This window comes from Perna viridis, chromosome 9 (genome assembly GCF_037379345.1).
Source record: "Perna viridis isolate PV_CMFRI_1.1 ecotype Kerala chromosome 9, ASM3737934v1, whole genome shotgun sequence".
NCBI lineage: Eukaryota > Metazoa > Mollusca > Bivalvia > Mytilida > Mytilidae > Perna > Perna viridis.
This window is the reverse complement of record NC_142453.1, coordinates 15,880,447-15,898,085: the sequence shown is the minus strand read 5'-3', so window position 1 is coordinate 15,898,085 and position 17,639 is coordinate 15,880,447. Positions and strand designations below refer to the sequence as shown.

The 17,639-nt window shown below is 32.8% G+C and overlaps 1 protein-coding gene across 9 annotated transcripts in view; it reads left to right on the top strand.

Annotated features, from left to right (window-relative positions):
- The first annotated feature begins 3,274 nt into the window (after positions 1-3,274).
- LOC148606946 (protein retinal degeneration B-like) overlaps positions 3,275-17,639 on the top strand; it is a 66,839-nt gene continuing 52,474 nt past the window's right edge. For 7 of the 9 annotated variants that reach the window (XM_088543644.1, XM_088543643.1, XM_088543639.1 and 4 more), the window contains exons 1-2: positions 3,275-3,371; positions 12,883-12,933. The gene's annotated coding sequence lies outside the window, so the exon portion shown is untranslated. Of the gene's footprint in view, positions 3,376-12,882; positions 12,934-17,639 lie in introns of all 9 variants that reach the window. The other 2 variants (XM_088543637.1, XM_088543638.1) reach the window with 2 other exon arrangements.

Here is a 17,639-nt window from a genome sequence, read left to right as displayed (position 1 = left end):
CGTAAACATTCTAGGGGTGACATGCGACGCGAGATAAATCGACTGAAACATGTTTGACCAGATATACACAGGCTGCGTGTTAATTGGTTTCACCCATAGTTGTACGAGATAGACTAAGTTATATAACACTTGTGACTAAATTTTATGGTGATGATTATAAATTTTAAGAGACGCAGGGTGTGGAGGGGGCCTAAAGCCCCTTAGCTCCCTCGGAAAATCCGCCACTGCTTTGTTACCCTAACTAAACACCCGTTCATCGTTGTAGCGAACAGATTTGCATAGCTTATTGCAGAAGTTATATTGTCGATGCTACAGGACATATTTTTACCATATTAAGTCCACTCGTGTTTGAAATAACGTTTATTGAGTAGCAATATTATGGAAAGAAGTTCGAAATTGTCCGAAAAATCGACAAAGGACAAAAGGAATTTCGTATTGCCAAGTAAGTACACATTCTTTGATGTTGTGAATTTGTTTGAAGACAGTTTGTATTTCTATTTCTTACCAAACGATTATATCTCCAACAGAGAAAAAAACAGAATTTAAAAAATACCCACATATCTTGCGTTTCTATAGTGGTGTCCGCGTTAGTTGTGTCGGCTCCGGTTCCAAGTATCGGAACACCAGGCATGAAGCTGGGGTGAACTCAAGTTGAGCAGTTCCAGTATTTTGTGCTACAACCACACGTGCTACTCAGTTAGATAATTGTTTTTCATTGTATCTTTTTCCGACGCAGTCGGTATAGTTTCGCTTTTTACCCTTTGACCCTAAAGACGCTCTTCAGTGGCGTTCAAAAAAAAAAAACGGTATCGAAAACTTGAAATAGCGGTCAAAAACTGTATCGAAAATTTGAATTGCGTGCCATATGTTATTTTCTTGAAAGAAATATTGGAACTTAGAAGTAAAATTTTACTGCATCGGCCATCTTTTTTTTTGCTTTACGTAAAATCATTTGGAATGCTTGTAACATTCCTATGCCAGTATTAAAGAGCTAACACTAATTTATTTTTTGCGGATACTTTTTTTTCGCGTTTAAGGATGTCAATTTAATTTCGCGTGGCTATTTAATTGCTCTAAAACATAATCGGTCTAACATGAATTCCATAGTTAAGGAATTTATAGGGATTTCTTTTCGCGGTCTTTTGAAGGTCAAACGAATTTTAACATATTTATCTACTGTTTAACTTGTTTGCAAATGTGAAATTAAAAATGACAAACTACATGCGTAGTTTTAAAGTTCTTAGTCTACCACCCTTATTTTATTAAGCATAAAACGTAGAAGTCTTCAAAGTCGCTAATCGTCAAATATTCTCTGTGACTGATTTTGGCTTACTTTCATCCTAATTTCGGGGATTTGATACATCGCATTTACCCAAAAGAACTTGAGATAAAGTATACTACAGACACTGTGAATTCATCCTCTTATCTTGACCTACACTTAGAAATCGATGGTAAAGGAAAACTATTAACCAAACGTTACGACAAACGTGATGACTTTTTCATTCAGAATTGTCAACTTTCCTTTCATCTGTGGCAACATCCCTTCAGCACCTGCGTATGGAGTGTTCATATCACAACTCATACGTTATGCCAGAGCTTGCCGAAACTACGCAGACTTTTTGTATCGCACTAGAACTCTAACAATTAGGCTTCTGGAACAGGGTTATGTTGCTACAAGATTGAAGTCATCACTACAGAAGTTCTATGGTCGTCATCATGAACTCGTGGATCGTTATGGTGTATCCATCTGCACCATGAAAACTGATTTATTCAACGGGTCATAGTTTTCCTTTCCTCGTTTGTCTACCCCGGACTTGACTTTTTATGAGCAACTCGGCGGGTGTTTCTAGAAAAATAGAGGACACTTACCCTTCAAGTGCACCTGGTCCATGCTCCCAGTTTTTAGTGGAGTCCGAGTTGCTCATTTGCTTTTGTTACTTTGTATGTATGATTTTAGTTACTTTATGTTCTTTGTTGTGTATGTCTGTTTTCCATGTCTTGTCTTTGTCCCTGGATTACATTCTTTTGAATACCGCTATAACCTTGGTTCCCTTGATTACTCTTTCAACATCCGAAATGGCACGAATGCGATATGCTCCAAAATCGGGTGACTTCCGCTAAAATCTTAGCTCCTTTGATATAATTGCGTACTCCTTCGTAACCGTGATGATCCGAATGTTATCAATTACCCGAAACCAGACTGTTAAATAACTGGCAATGGCTATTTTTAGATATCGGGGTCCTGATAATATATATGACATATATATATATAGTCCATTGTACCGAGTCTCTCCGTTTGAATTAAAAACTCGGTAATATTGCATAAATTCAATGCAGACCGAACATTTCATCTTTTAATGTAAACTTCCCGTTCTCTTCCAAGCAAAAATACACACATAGATATGTGAATGATAAACTTTAAAAAAGAGGTACTTTGTAGCGATCTTTGGGTCGCCTATGATAGGGGACTAGGGAACCAGATATAGTCTTGTAACAAGCCCAAGTACCTGAATCGGAAACTACCGATCATTTCATGTAAACTTCCCGTTCTCACACAAGCGAGAAAAACACGTAGAAAACGTATGATTTTTAAGAGGTACATTTTTATATTGTATTAAAGCTAGAACTATGACGCTATGGTAGTAAACACGGCAAGGATCAGCAGCATTAAGTGGAGTATAAATATATAATAGTCGTTTTCATATTTACCGAATGCAATCCATTTTCGCACGTTTTTCAAAGGGACGTAACCCACCAATACCCGACAACCTGGTTTGCAGTCTCATTGGGGAAATGGAAAACAGTAAATATTTTTCTTGCAAACTGAAACTATTTTCACTTCGGTAAGTACCTGAATGGTTTGAAATAAGTTATTTAAAAGTTTCCAAGTACTTACCGCGGCTCTAATAAATAGAATACTTGAAATTGAAGTTTACGGCTATCCATTGCTCCAATTTGACAGTAACCAGCCTGTCGGATAACAAATTTGTAGAAAGTTACCCCTTTGCTTAAAATCTTAATAAACGAAGCCAAAGTCGGGAATATGAAAAGGACTATTATGCAAATCATATGCGAATATTATAAAGTACTGAATTTACGAGTGCAAGAAGTCGCTGACAATATTAGCGACTTAAAAGTAAAGAATTCCATTTGTGACTAATTTATCAATTAACAATACATAACTGAACATCTCCAGATGCTGGCACAACTAAAATACTATGTAACGTATATTTCATTACATTTCTTTTAACAATATCGGAATCGACAGACATAATTTTTATTTTGCAATGCTGTAAGCGACATTTCCTGATTTGTTATTCACAGAAACCTATTCATGAGCTCTAGAATCATTCATTTGTACGTTTTTGAAGGCAAGTATGTCATTTAAGCTAATTTCGATAGTCTAGTTTGTGGTTATTTTCTATGATTGCACCCGGTAGGCGTACATAATTCTATAAAACAAATTGCTCTGGCATGATCATCCGTAATCAGCTCAGCTGATCACGGACGGTCACAATCTGTGACTCCGGTTGCTGTTTTTGAAGAATACTTTAGCTTATCTTATTTTCTGAATATCAAAATATCATGTCTTATCCATTTGGTTTTACATGTATTTTCTGCATTTTATTATCTACACATGATGTACATGTACTCGCTGAAAGCTCACTTACATGTACAGTGTACATTTTTTGTAGTTTATAATTTCCAGTAATGCAATATGTTTGGCACACACAGTACTCATTATTGATATGGAGTAGGTATTGCCTATATTAACTAAATTTTGCAGCACAATAAGCTTCAACTACTTCAGTTACTTGAACAAAATTTCTTTTTACCTTCATGGTGTGATCTCCCCAGAGCCATATACATGTACATGTTGCATCACATTGCCCTGATGCTATATTTTTACCAGCATGCCAGTTTTCATTCAAGACTATGCCCTTGCACCATTGGCACAGATACTTTATATATGGTACACAAAAAATGGCATGTGTGCCTTGCAAGCACACAGTATTCTGTATGTTGATCTCTGAATATCTGAATTTTGTTGGGTTCCATGTCCAGACGCATATTTTCTGTTATTTAATGCACCAGTGGTCTTGACTGTAACAGAAAAAATGAAAGTAAAACTTTTTCTGGTCAAACAACTTAGGGAAACTGTAGACGATGCCCAAAGGGACACCATCGTTTCCACTAACTCTCCTGATGGCACTCAATGAATTACGGATAAGGTGCCTGACTGAAAATAAAGGGAATAGCTGGTGACTAGAAAATTTGAGTAAAATGGAAAACTGAATGTCTGTGGGCCTGGGTGGGATATGATACCAATAAGAACAGAAAGATTCTTAATTTTTAAGTAGAGCTGCAACAACAAAATGTAGACAATTTGAGTCAGCAGAGTGCCATAATAAATAAACAACATCTACTAATAATTTTTAATTTCATTTGAGGTATTTAAGTAGTTATTTATTACAATTAATTCAATATTGCATGTACAGTAATACAGTAAAAAATAACTTTATCAAGACAAAGCATTACAAGATTTTATTAATAAATCTCAGATCACAGAAAAAATTTTGAAAGTTACGATTATGTGAATAAAGAAGTGTTTTAAATTTATTATGAAATAATTTTGCGGGGCAACCAATTGACCCATCAATATCTGTAAACTACTACTCATTATGTTCATTCACTTTTTAGACCAATAAAAAAAATAATGATGACAGTCTTAAATTGCAGACAAAATGCAGGACCTGCTACATTTGTACATCTGTTGCCATACGCATCCTTTGAAATTTTTTGTTATTGTCAAGTTTTAACCTTTGAATTTTTGGAACCAGACTGGTGACATATTCAATAATGCACATGCATGTTATCTACAGATACAAGTGTTAATTTAACAAATACTGTATAAACTTTTTCTGTTTTTATTTTTTAAGCTGAAATGTTCTAGGCTGAAACATCAGAAGCCAAAATGTCCTAGACCGAAACATCCTAGGCCAAAACATCCAACCCACCTTGAATTTCAGTGTGCTATCTGTAAATCTTAGGGTGCACACTGTTCATGAAAAGCTCCAATCATATCCTTTTTAGTTTAGTGGGTCTGATTTTTAATCAAATTATCTCTCCATGAATGATAATTTATACCGATTATGGAAATATACATGTTAGTTATTGTAACAGTTATTCACTGATGACCGACAGGCAGAAATATTTACACATTATAACAGTTATTCACTGATGACTGACAGACAGGAATATTTACACATGTATGTACAAATTTCTGATAAAACTGATGGTATTAACTTCTAACAGATAATGATTGCTTTAGCTATTCTCCAATTTGATAAATACATTTGGAGCTGTATTTTTTTTTTAGACCGGGTAATTTCTTGGAAAGCCTGTAGAGATCATTGGAACATCAGAGAGAGGGCTACATTTGTACAAACATCCAATTATTCCCAGACTTTTTAAACAGAGCATGCTTATTTCTTTTATTCAAATATTCAAAATTGAAAAAGGCTCAGAAAGACAAAGTTATTTTTACTGAAATGTAATCTTATGGGTTTTTTAGCTTGCCTGGCCAAATGGCCATCACTATTTGTCTGTCATCCTTCATTGTCGTCGTCTGATAACTTTTTCAAACATCTTGTCCTCTGAAACTACTTGATAGAATGTAACAAAACTTTGCATGAATATTCCTTAGGGTATTTTTTACAATCGTTATTTGGGGATTTTTGATTCGGCAAACAAACATGGCTGCAGTTACTAAAAAATAGACCATAGGGGTCATGTTGCAGAATTTTGGAAATAACTCAATAAGAGTTGTGTTTAGCTTAAATCTGGCTTGGGTAATATTGTTCATCATAATGGGATGGATCTATGCCAAAATTGAATGAGTTTGGGTCCTGAAATAGATTTTTTTCAAGAAATTTACATTTCCAACTTTGAAAATCTTTTTGCAGTGAAAACGAAAATCTGTCCAACTGACAAGTTTGATAAAATTGTGGCAGGTTTGTTGAAAATTGATTTCTAGATTGAGTGTCCAGTATCGCTCCAGAATCTGGTTTTGGTGTTCACATGTATGCTATTTTTTTCTGTTTCGGTTGTCTAAGGTTACGACAAAGTACAAAATACAGTTGATTGTGGACTGTACATGTACCTGTACATTGTAATAAGTTTCACTTGCTGCAAAAATATTCTGAAAATATTCAGTTCAGTGTAAATTGGTTCACTCACATAGAATTCTCTTGTCTTCTGTACCGAATGTCCTGTAAAAAGATTTTAATTTTGCATTCATTGACAACAAATGTATTATTACTTGTTTTGGGTGAAAGGACTTGTTTATTGTTCTGTATTGCCACTTTTTTGTTACTTTTTGGACATGACTTTTTTCAGTTGATACATTTTTGTGTATTGAGGAACCATAAGGGAAATAAAGAAACATAAATATTTTTGTACATATGCACATACATGTATGCACAAGTACATGCATTTTTCTCCCTAGGCCCTTTAAATGCTGCGGTATACAGAACTTTGGAGGTAAACATGGCTAGGATGTGCAGCATTATGTGGCGTATTACTACATACATGTATTTATGCCAATCATATGGGAATATTAAGTACTGAAATTACAAGTGCAAGAAGTTCCTAACAATATTAGGGACTTAAAAAAATCCATTGTGTCGAAAGAATGTTTATGCAGTGTATTTTTTCTACCAATTGTTTCTGGCTCCACTAATGACTTCCTGAAAATAATGAAACTGATACTTCTGTAGCAACATAACTTTTAAGTTAAGGCCAAAAATAAACAAATGTTTGTTTCCCCAAATCCAACCCTATCAAGTCAGGTGTGGATAGGTAGGTAGGTAAAATATTTTATTTTTTTGGGAAATTTGTTTTATTTTTGGTACTTTTAAATAGGAAATTACAAGCCAGCACTATAGGCCAGTATTTTAAGTTCTAGGGTGTACCAATTTATCATTTCCCTCATGTCAGATGTATCAAATAACACTATGTATATTTTGAAATAATTAATTTTATTGGATTTCTCTTACATGTAGGTGGTATTTTGCCAATAATAATGTAGTCTCTACACACTGGTAACACAATATGATGTGTTTTATGGGCCTCCTTGTCCTTTGTTGCCCCAACAGCTGCACAAAAGGCAGAAAAACCTATACCCTGTATTATTGAGTTATATAGTTTGCTTTACACAAATATTCAGAAAAAAACAGATGCTGAAGTAAAACAAGGTTTATAATTAACCTATCCACCATTATCATTCAACTCAGGATACCTTAAAGGTGAGAGTTTCTAGTATATGTTCATGTACCTGATTTTTTTTTCTAATTCTAAATCATTAAATATATGTAACAATGTATATTGAAAGTTACAAAGACTAGAAAAGACTACAAGCAAAAATTTTGCAGGTAAAATTTTCATCATCCATAGAGATTCCTGATTGTGTGTATGTTTTGAAGGAATATTTATGAAGAATTATCTATAATCTTAATTTGATTGAGTATTAAAAGATTTTTTTATTTTTGTTTTAAATATGTGTACATGTATATAAAAGAAAATAAGACAGTATAAAAGCAGTTATTACTGCAGTGTCAAATTATTAACCAAGGAATTATTCAGATAAACATAAACAGCATATAATACATTTTGTATACACAGATCAATATATACATCAAATAAATAGAAAGTGGTACGTTTCGACACATGACGTAATAATTTCCTGTCATGCATGCTAAATACAGCACTATCCAAAAATTCTCGGGAGAACACAAGCTCCAAACAGCGTTTGACATTTGATATTCACTCTAAACGCTGCAGCCAGCCCTCTCAGAAGTTTCAAGAACTTTGAAAATTCGGGAAAATGTTAATGATTTTACACGACATTATGTGATTGTCAAAGAACATTTGATTTGAATAATGTCTGAGAATTTTGAAAGGCCTTTATGCAGTGTAAGAGAGGAAACAAATGACTACCGCTGCATGGAGCTTGGGGAGAACACTGTTGCTGACATTGTTTCACAGTGCTTGTTTTAATTACCCTGCTGTAGAATTGCAATGTCCTGTGAATGGACAAATACATGAAGTATACATGTTCAGTAATGAGATTATAATTTCAGCTTAGGTTCATTGACCCCTATTTTGGTCACTTCAATGCATATCTGTGGGATAATATTGGAGATCATGAAATCGATAGCAATCACTAGGGGTAATGGAAATGTTGGGGGTCCATACGTCTGTCCGTCCAGGTTTTCCGCACTTTTTTCTTGTAATGCTCCTACCATGTAAGTTTGTTTTTAGTATGTACATGTAGCCTTATTATGAAGAGTTAACATGGTTGAATGATTTTTCACAGAAGTAACAGCTCTTTGACTTAGAAAATTTCAGTGAATTTAAAGTTTTCTGCACTTTTTTGTAATGCTTTTCCCAATTAATTTTATCTTTTGTTTGTAGTCTTACTATGAGAAATTACTGATTAACTTCAACTTTGGTTATAGTTGAATGATTTTTACAGAAGTTAAATTTCAAGTTTTTTACACTTTTTTGTAATGCTTTTACCAATTGATTTTATTTTGTATATGAAGTCTTACTATAAGAAGTTACAGATTAAGTTTGACCCTGGTTATGTTTAAATGATTTTTACAGAAGTTATGGCCCTTAGACTTAGAAAATTTCAGTGAATCTTTTTATGCAAGGGACATTGGAACGCTGTTCTTTTATTTCACTTTATTTGAAAGTACATTGTACATGTAACATTGAATTTTTTTTGCCACTGAGTTTTCATTTCTAGGGGCTAAGAATTTATATTTTGGTCACTATTACTACTGCAATCATCATCTTCTTGGGTATGAAGTTAAAGGTTGTCCTATTGCCCGGAACAAGTGAAAATATCATTCTGTCGAATGAAAGTTAAATCATACTTGCTCAGAGAACATTTAGCGAAGGTCAAGCTAAATTTCAACATGGCTGCGTAGAATTTTCATTAACTTGCCCCATAGGACAAGGTTAATAAAATGTTATTGTCATGCCCTGATCTTAACTTATTGGGTTAGCCATTCCATTTTGATATGTTCAAGTTTGTAGGCATGACTTCTGTGCACTTGTTTGTTTACTTTACTTCTGTTACAAGCTACATGTATGCTACATAATCAGGATAATATACACATGCATGAAATAGAGTACATGTACTCATTTGGGTAAGCTCACAGTGCCAGCTGCCAGGATAATCATGGACACTTCAGTTTAAATTTTGTTGAAGAAAACCAGTGGTGAAAATCATCCACCAAAAGCCAAGTAACAAATATTTAAACTTCTACAGGTATTTAGTGTACATTGTATGTGTAGTACACATGTTTACATTTACATGTACATGTATGTCATATTGCCATTTGCCATTAATCACTGTTATTTGTTGTCCAGAATTTGTGTACCTCTGAAAACAGTTTTTTTCACCTTCATGTACAAGTACATGTACTGGTAGTTACAAAGTAGGAAAAGGTAATTAAATCAAGCAAGATTTCCATTAATAAATATACAGATAATCAGATTATCACAGACTTATTGTATCCCAAATTGCTAGTTACAAATGTACTTGCCAAAACTGGAAGTCTTTATTTTAGAGAAATCTTAGTGTGAAATCAGATTTTATTTTGTAAAAGAAATATATCAAATGCCCAAAGAAATTTAAAAAAATTATCAAATAAGTGACCCATTAGATTTTAATTTTTAGTTTTTGGTTCATTTCATCGTTTTTTTCTTCTTGACCATTATGAATCTTGATATACTTGTACATTGAATGTTAATACATGTACAGGGCATTACACATGTACATACATGTAACAATGATGCAGGAAATACGCATGTACATTATTACAATGATAGAGGCATTACACATGCATCAGTGGTACGGATGTTACACATGTAACAATGTTACAGTAATTACACATGTAACAATGATCCTGACACTACACATGTAATGATGGCATATGTATAACATACGTAACAATGATACAATTACAAATGTAACAATGATACAATTACAAATGTAACAATGATACTGTAATTGCATATGTAGCAATTATACATGCATTGTACATGTACAAATGTAACAGTGTCTTCATACTGGTAGATTTTTTGTGTTTTAAGATTAGGCCATAGATATCTAAAAGATGGGAAACAAGAAAATAATGACAGCTAACAGTATGTACTGTAACAATTGTAATTAATAATGGTGCTTTCACTAGAATTAAATTTTTTGTGAAAAAATATGATTTACAACTTAATTACGTTATGAAGGAAGCTTACTGAAAATGTTTAGTTCAGTATTGTAATCCTTTTGATATAAGGGCAACTTGTATCCTGGTATTTATACAAAAATATTTAATTAAGAAATAAATCACAGAAACTCCATTTTATCATTGCTTTACAGCAGGCTGGCCTTTATGTCTCATTATTTTACCCCAAGCAACAGCAAGGGGTTAAATATCAACATAAATGGCTAGGCCCATAGCCCATGGTAAAACAATGCTAAAATGGTGTCTCTGTAAGTTTATGTGATTTGTTTTGATTCTAATACGACTAGCCTCTTCATATTTTTTAAAAGATTTAGCCTATGTGTTACTCCAAATGGTCATCATTATGGAGTAAAATTCTGTTGTGATGTCAGTAGAATTTAGTAAAACATACCTAAAACATTGGAAATAAGACCATCATATGTCCTTGACACTGGTCATCTGTTTATCAGAGTTTTACCATGGCTGTGGTCAGAAAGCCATTTAAGAATGTCATAATGAAAATTGTTTTTATTGATGTACTAAAAAACTTGTGCAGCTACATGTGCAAATGTACTACTGCAAAGCATGGCTCACTAATGGAATTTTAGAAACTTTCATGGAATACTGTACATTTGTTTCAGTCTATGAATTTCACCTCATTCTTGTTACAAATCTAGGTTTCCATGTAGTATTTATTTCATCTATTCTTTCTAGAATTTCATTTCAAATCTTTACATGTACCAATCTGTCAACTTAACCGATAAACCTTGTACATTTGTACATGTACATTGTACCTGTTCAGGCTAATATACTTGCACTTTCATAACTAGGAGACATAACAGATTAATAATAAATGGAGCTAGAATCCAACTACATGTACATACATTAACGTACTAGTACACATTTGTAATATGAAGGTACATTTATCCAAAAGTATATAAATTTGTAGAGCTATAGAAAAAATACAGATTTAAATGGATTTTTTTTCATTTTTGGTTGAATTTAATTTCATAGTTTGACTGAACTACAAAAACTACTTTGTACATACTTACATACATACAACAATTCTAACTAAATACAAATTATAAGGTGTGTTTAATTGTGTTAAATTTTGTCCACAGTGGCCAGATTTTGAAGAGACAGGGTTGTGGTCATGCCAAAGTACTTTATCCCTATCACATTTTTTGCGCCTGTCCCAAGACAGAAATTTCTTGTCTTTGTATGGTTTGTTCTTTTTCACCTTTAGTTTATTTTTTGTGTTACTTAAATATATATAGGAGAAACTATTTGCTGTACTTGTGTATAATGCTGTTTTGGGGCCAGCTGCAACCTGCCCTGTTGTATGAATATTTCCTCATCATTTGTTGAAGACCAGTGTGTGGCCTCAGCCTGATATTTTCACCCCAGTGGAGTTGTTGTCTCTTTGACATATACACTGTACCTTTTCTAGTTATATGTGCAACATGGTTAGAAGGAAGAAACATTTTCAACCACTGTAAATTGAAAATTTAGACTCAGCAATTCACATTTATCATAAAAATATGATAAGAGTTGCATCTAATGTTAGGAAAGTAATAAAACAAGTCAAAGCAGACTCAACTTTCCCAACCTCCTTCATAAGGTTTGTTGATTATCAAATCAATAATGAGACTTTCTGGATGCATTAGGCAATTACAGCACATATAATGGCAATGTTCAGGAAACAAAGATGGATTTTCTTTGATTAATTGTCATGAGACTTTCTGGGTCATTATGCAATTACAGCATATACAATGATGATGTTCAGGAACAGAGATGGTTTTCCTTCAGTTAAATAACATCCATCTGATAAATTTCCTTATATCCCATGTAAATTGTCTCGATATATGCTTTAAATGTAAGAGAGGTGATAAAAATATTGACTTATCACCTCTGCATGATTCTTAGATGAATTGGTATTTATATGATATGTGTTACAAGATTTTCATTCCAAACTCGAAGTTCTTGGAGGTATTTGAATTTATTTATGGCATACTCTAAAATGTGCTCACAAACATGTAATATTGCAATTAAATACATGCACATGCATGTATTAAGGATGGTTCAGAATAAAAAAAAAATGGACTACACTAGACAGCATTATAGAAAGTTGCCTTTAAGACAGAAGACCAAACTGACAAATTTGGCTTTGTCTCCATTTCTTGAACATTTTATTGTAGATGATTATTAATTGGTTCTTTCAGGATCTCATATTCTCTGTTCTTTTCTTAGATTTTAAATGTTATATCAATAAGACTCAATGATTTAAATCATTTAAAATGAAGCTTTGTACAAGTGCATTGTTAATTTCTTGTAATGCATGTATTTACTTAAAATTCTTAGAATTTACGAGTACCTGGTCCGTTAACATTATACGCGCATGTACATGTAGTTATTGATTGAGTCCTATCTTACCTGTCCGGTCTATTATACCCCTATAGACATGACAGACTAATACTAAACGGAGCTAGAAATGGAAATATAATACATCATGGTTAATCAACTTATAGGGTTACAGAAATCAATTGCTTTCTAAAAGCTCTAATTAATATCAGTCTTGTTATTTCAGGGTATTAGCCTGCCCTGGCAAGAGATAGGTGATAGGAGGGGTGTCAAGCAGGTAAGTCATGTTGAATTTAAGATTTTGGATTCAGCGCTGCCAATAACTATTAGACTTATTGAGTCATGACTCAAGTAGCAAATTTGTATATGGAACAATGGAAATTTAATTTTAATTTAATTTTTTTTTGTTAAATATGTTGTCGAGACTTTAAAGTAAAACATTAAGCACAGCTGGAGTCACAACTGATTTTCAAGGCTTGGTAGCCTTGGAAAACCTCTCATTTAAATATCAAAATACAATGTATTATAATCAATACAAAAAGTAATTGATAAGAGGTTGTCTCAAACTTTACACATTGAAAAAAATTCTTTTGAATGTCATTGTATTTCTTTGTACATGTATGTAATTAGGCATTGTATTTCTTTGTACATGTATGTAATTAGGCATTGTATTTCTTTGTACATGTATGTAATTAGGCATTGTATTTCTTTGTACATGTATGTAATTAGGCATTGTATTTCTTTGTACATGTATGTAATTAGGCATTTTTGCAAAAAATTATGTGGAAGCATGTTTTAAGACTTTTAAGAAAACTAGTAGTATTTTAGTTAATGAAAGGGTCATAAGTGTTTTGCTGTAATTTCAATTTTTGTTATACAAATGAACAGAACAATATATTTCTTGTTCATTTTCACCCTTAGTTTATTTTTGTGTTACTTGAGTATATAGGGGCAACTCCTTCACTGTACCTGTGTATAATTTATACTATAATGATGTTTTGGAGCCAGCTGCAGTCTGCCCTGTGGTATGAAAATTTCCTCGTCATTCATTGAAAAAGAATAGGTGGCCTTGGGCTGACACTTTTATTCCAGTGGGGTTGTCGTCTCTTTGACATTAACACCATACCTATTCTCATTATATTGTTAAATGGGTTCTTTCTAAGTAACCATTTTTGCTCAGAAAATCTAGGAGTTAGGAAGGTTGTGGTAATACAAGTCTAATAAGATCAAAATTAAAAAAAAAAAAAGACGGACATAGGACTTAAAGAAATGGTCATTTTAATATTATGCCCTTCAGAGATATTTTCACTAAAGGACAATTTAAGCTACAGGTAACTTGTCATACCAGTTTGATATCTATGATAATTCAAGGAACTGTAGTAGTTTTTAAATAGCATTGTTTATTATGAAAAAAAGGAAAGGTTTTAACAAATAAGATCATGCCTATTTTTTTACAATGTACACATGTATAAAGTGCAGTTGTTTACCTGCATATTGTTTAAGTGGTAAAATTTCATTCAAAAATTATGAGAGTTGAGATAATGTACAATAATGTGTTATCACACGTCATATACACTGTATTTAAAGTATTTCATTGAATTATGCTTTTCTAAACAAAACATAGGAATAGTGATCTAAACCCTTAAAATTTCCATTTCCATTTGATAGTTTTGTGTTTGTAAAATGAAGAAATACATAGTTACAAAAAAATGTAAATGTAGATGTACCTGTTTATTGTCTGAGAGAACCCTGCTTATGTTCCCTTTAAGCTAGTCTTGAGAAAAATCCTTGATTAGTAATATGACTTGATGAATGCAATTATATGTTTTATACACTGATTATTGCTCATATGTACACCAATGTGAATACAATAAGAGACAATTATGTGTTATTTCTGGGTCATTAAGAAATAATTAATATTATTGTGATATATAATTTACTTGGCACTGACTTGGGTTTAGGGCAAGGAAATAATTGTAAATGTACAGCGAACTTGACTTTCTATGTTCTTACTTTGTTATATGTAAGTAAAGTTTTTGTAAGATCGGGCAAAATGGGAAAAATCAGAAACATGCATGTCAAATACTGACTAATTTTGATGTACAATATCACTCAAGGATGCTTTCTCTGTTTGAAAAGACTATTTGATCTTTGTATCACTGGATTTGTTCAGAAATTTTTCAATAGAATTTAAGAAAAATGAGGTTTTTCTCAGAATTATCTGCCCTTGAAATGTTCATTTTCAATGCATTTCAATGAAATTATAACTCAAGTTACCAAAGAGGAAAATCTTGTTTTTTTCCCTTGATTCTGATGGTGCAAATAATCAACTTTCAAAATGTAGTGTTTTTTTTTTTCATACCATGTTTCTCACCAAGTGCTTCATGCTTACAGAGACTGACAATTTGATGGAAGTATTTGTGTCATTGTGGTTCGCAGTGCTATATGCTACATGTATTTGAAATTGATTGAAACTTTTTTGGTAAGAATGCATTATGCACTCTTTTAAATTCACTATGCTTAGTAACAAAATATTATGATACGCATACACATGTACAAAATGTACATGTATCATAGATTTACAAGGACATTCATTTATCATTAAGTGGTAACATTTATACCATAGCTTAACATCCAAAGTATACTTTAGAGTCTCTAAATTAGGAGAGGCATTTGTAAGATGTTAGTGCATGTATTGCAAAAAGAAAAGTTCTTATTTTTATCAAATTTGATATTGCCTCGGATTCAGATCAAAACAGCACTTATTTGATTTCAATATAAGTTATGAAACCTGATGCAGGGCTAGCTACAGGGAGGAATTTATTGTATTTGATATGTTTTCATCAATGTGTATTATATTCATAGATGAAAATATATGAAATGCACTACAAATATTTTATGGCCGTCGTCTAGAACTGGTGGATCGTGACGGTGTATCCATCTGCACCATGAAAACTGATTTGTTGAACGTGTCATAGTTTTCCTTTCCTCTTTCATCTAACCTGGACTTGACTTTTTATGAGCAACTTTGCATGTGTTTCTAGAAAAATAGAGGACACTTACCCTTCCAGTGCACCTGGTCCATGCTCCCTGTTTTTAGAGGAGTCTGAGTTTCTCATTTACTTCTGTTACTTTGTATGTATTATTTTAGTTACTTTATGTTCTTTGTTGTGTTTGTCTGTTTTCCATGTCTGGTCTTTGTCATCCCCTGATTACATGCTTTTGATTTCCGCTAGCATTTTGGTTCCCTTGATTACTCTTCCAACTTCGGAATTTTTTAGGTTATGTCTGGTTGAAAAACAAGATTTTGTACAAAAGCATGAATATGTACATTTCAGTTCAGTATAAGCGAAATATTAATGTCCCGACCTGAATCCACCACAGTCAGCACAAGCTAGTGTACAAATGTCGGAATGGCAACAGAATTAAGTTACCAGTTTGTCTTGGTGTTGTAAATCAGTTTTTGAGCATTTGTTTTCCAGATATTAGATTTGCTACTTGTTAGTAGTTCATTTTCCAGTTCACTTCTTGTAAGAAATCTTTGATTTGCACTCATTATAGAAAGGTTACAAATACTACACGACCATGCCAATAGTTAGTATGTTTGTTTTGGTGAGTACCAACTAATTAATTAAAATAAGCTAATACATGAATAAACATTCTGTGAGTTCTAGCTACAGATGGAATGAACAGTTCTTAATGTACAGTACATGATTTTTTTTTTCAAACTACAATGCTGATTGATTGATTTTGGTTTTATGTCCTATACATGGTAGATATTTTATTCATTTCAGGGTAATTTGATCAATCAACAGACCTTTGTACTATTTTGAGGTGGATTTGTAATGTTTTATGAAGGCATGTCACCCAACTCTGACTATTTTGAGATTCGAGTTCACCTGAATCATCACTCAATCTCTTATTTATTGCATGCTTCATGGATAAGAAACCATGAGTGCCAATTTTAAAGTCTTAAGCATGACATTGAGAATGCACTACCACTAGATAACTTAGGCAGTTTGATATTGGACTGAAAATTTGTATTGTTTTACAGAGTCCTTTCTCTGGTTAATAAGAAGAGAGACTTGTCTAAATGGTACTGACTCTTTAAAAAAGAAAAGCAAAAAAAATGCTCTTTTATACCAATAAACTTTTGATAATAATCAAAGAACAAACATAGAGTGGCCTGATGGTGTAAAATGAATTATAGCATTATGGCATCACTTAAATATAATTAGTATGCACATGAACATGTGACTTTAATAAGTAAGATTCATTGTAAGATATTCTCTTGGTATGTAGAAAGATAGTACAGTAGGAACTGCCGGACCTGACACTAAATTATTTCAGAATCCTGTTTAATTTGACCTGTTTTATTGGTCCTTAGTGTTTCTGTTATCATTATTTTTTCATCCTGTTCCATTCTACTGGTCCACATTTACAGCCCATACAATGATGGTGTCCAGGTGATAGAGGTAATCTTCTCCCTTGATTGAATGGCAATTACCTGATGAACTTCCTTAAAGTTGGATGTAGTTATACACTGTAACTGAACAATTGCAGTATTATGAACTTTCTATTTAAATGCCTATGTATATGATAGGAAGATGAAATATCCATTAATTGTATGTATTGTGAAAGGACTATTTTTTGTGGGGTACCAAATTTCGTGTTTTTTGTGGGTAGGCCAAACCAACGAAATTTGGTTCCCAATGAAAAGGAGATTTCCATTGGTGTGTATACTGAAAACCTCAAACTATGAATTCAAGAATCCATGAAAACTTGTGTTTCTTCCCTTATCCACAAAAATAGGTATTCACAAATTAAAGTACTTTCACTGTACATAAAGAAATTCATCAGGTGTTTGTCATTTAGTCAGTAGAAAACTAGCAGTGCTTTTCATTCCCGTATAAGTGATTTTTTATCGTGTGTGGAAGATTTCACATTTTTCGTCCAAAACTGGGTGAGGTTTTTTTTGTTTTT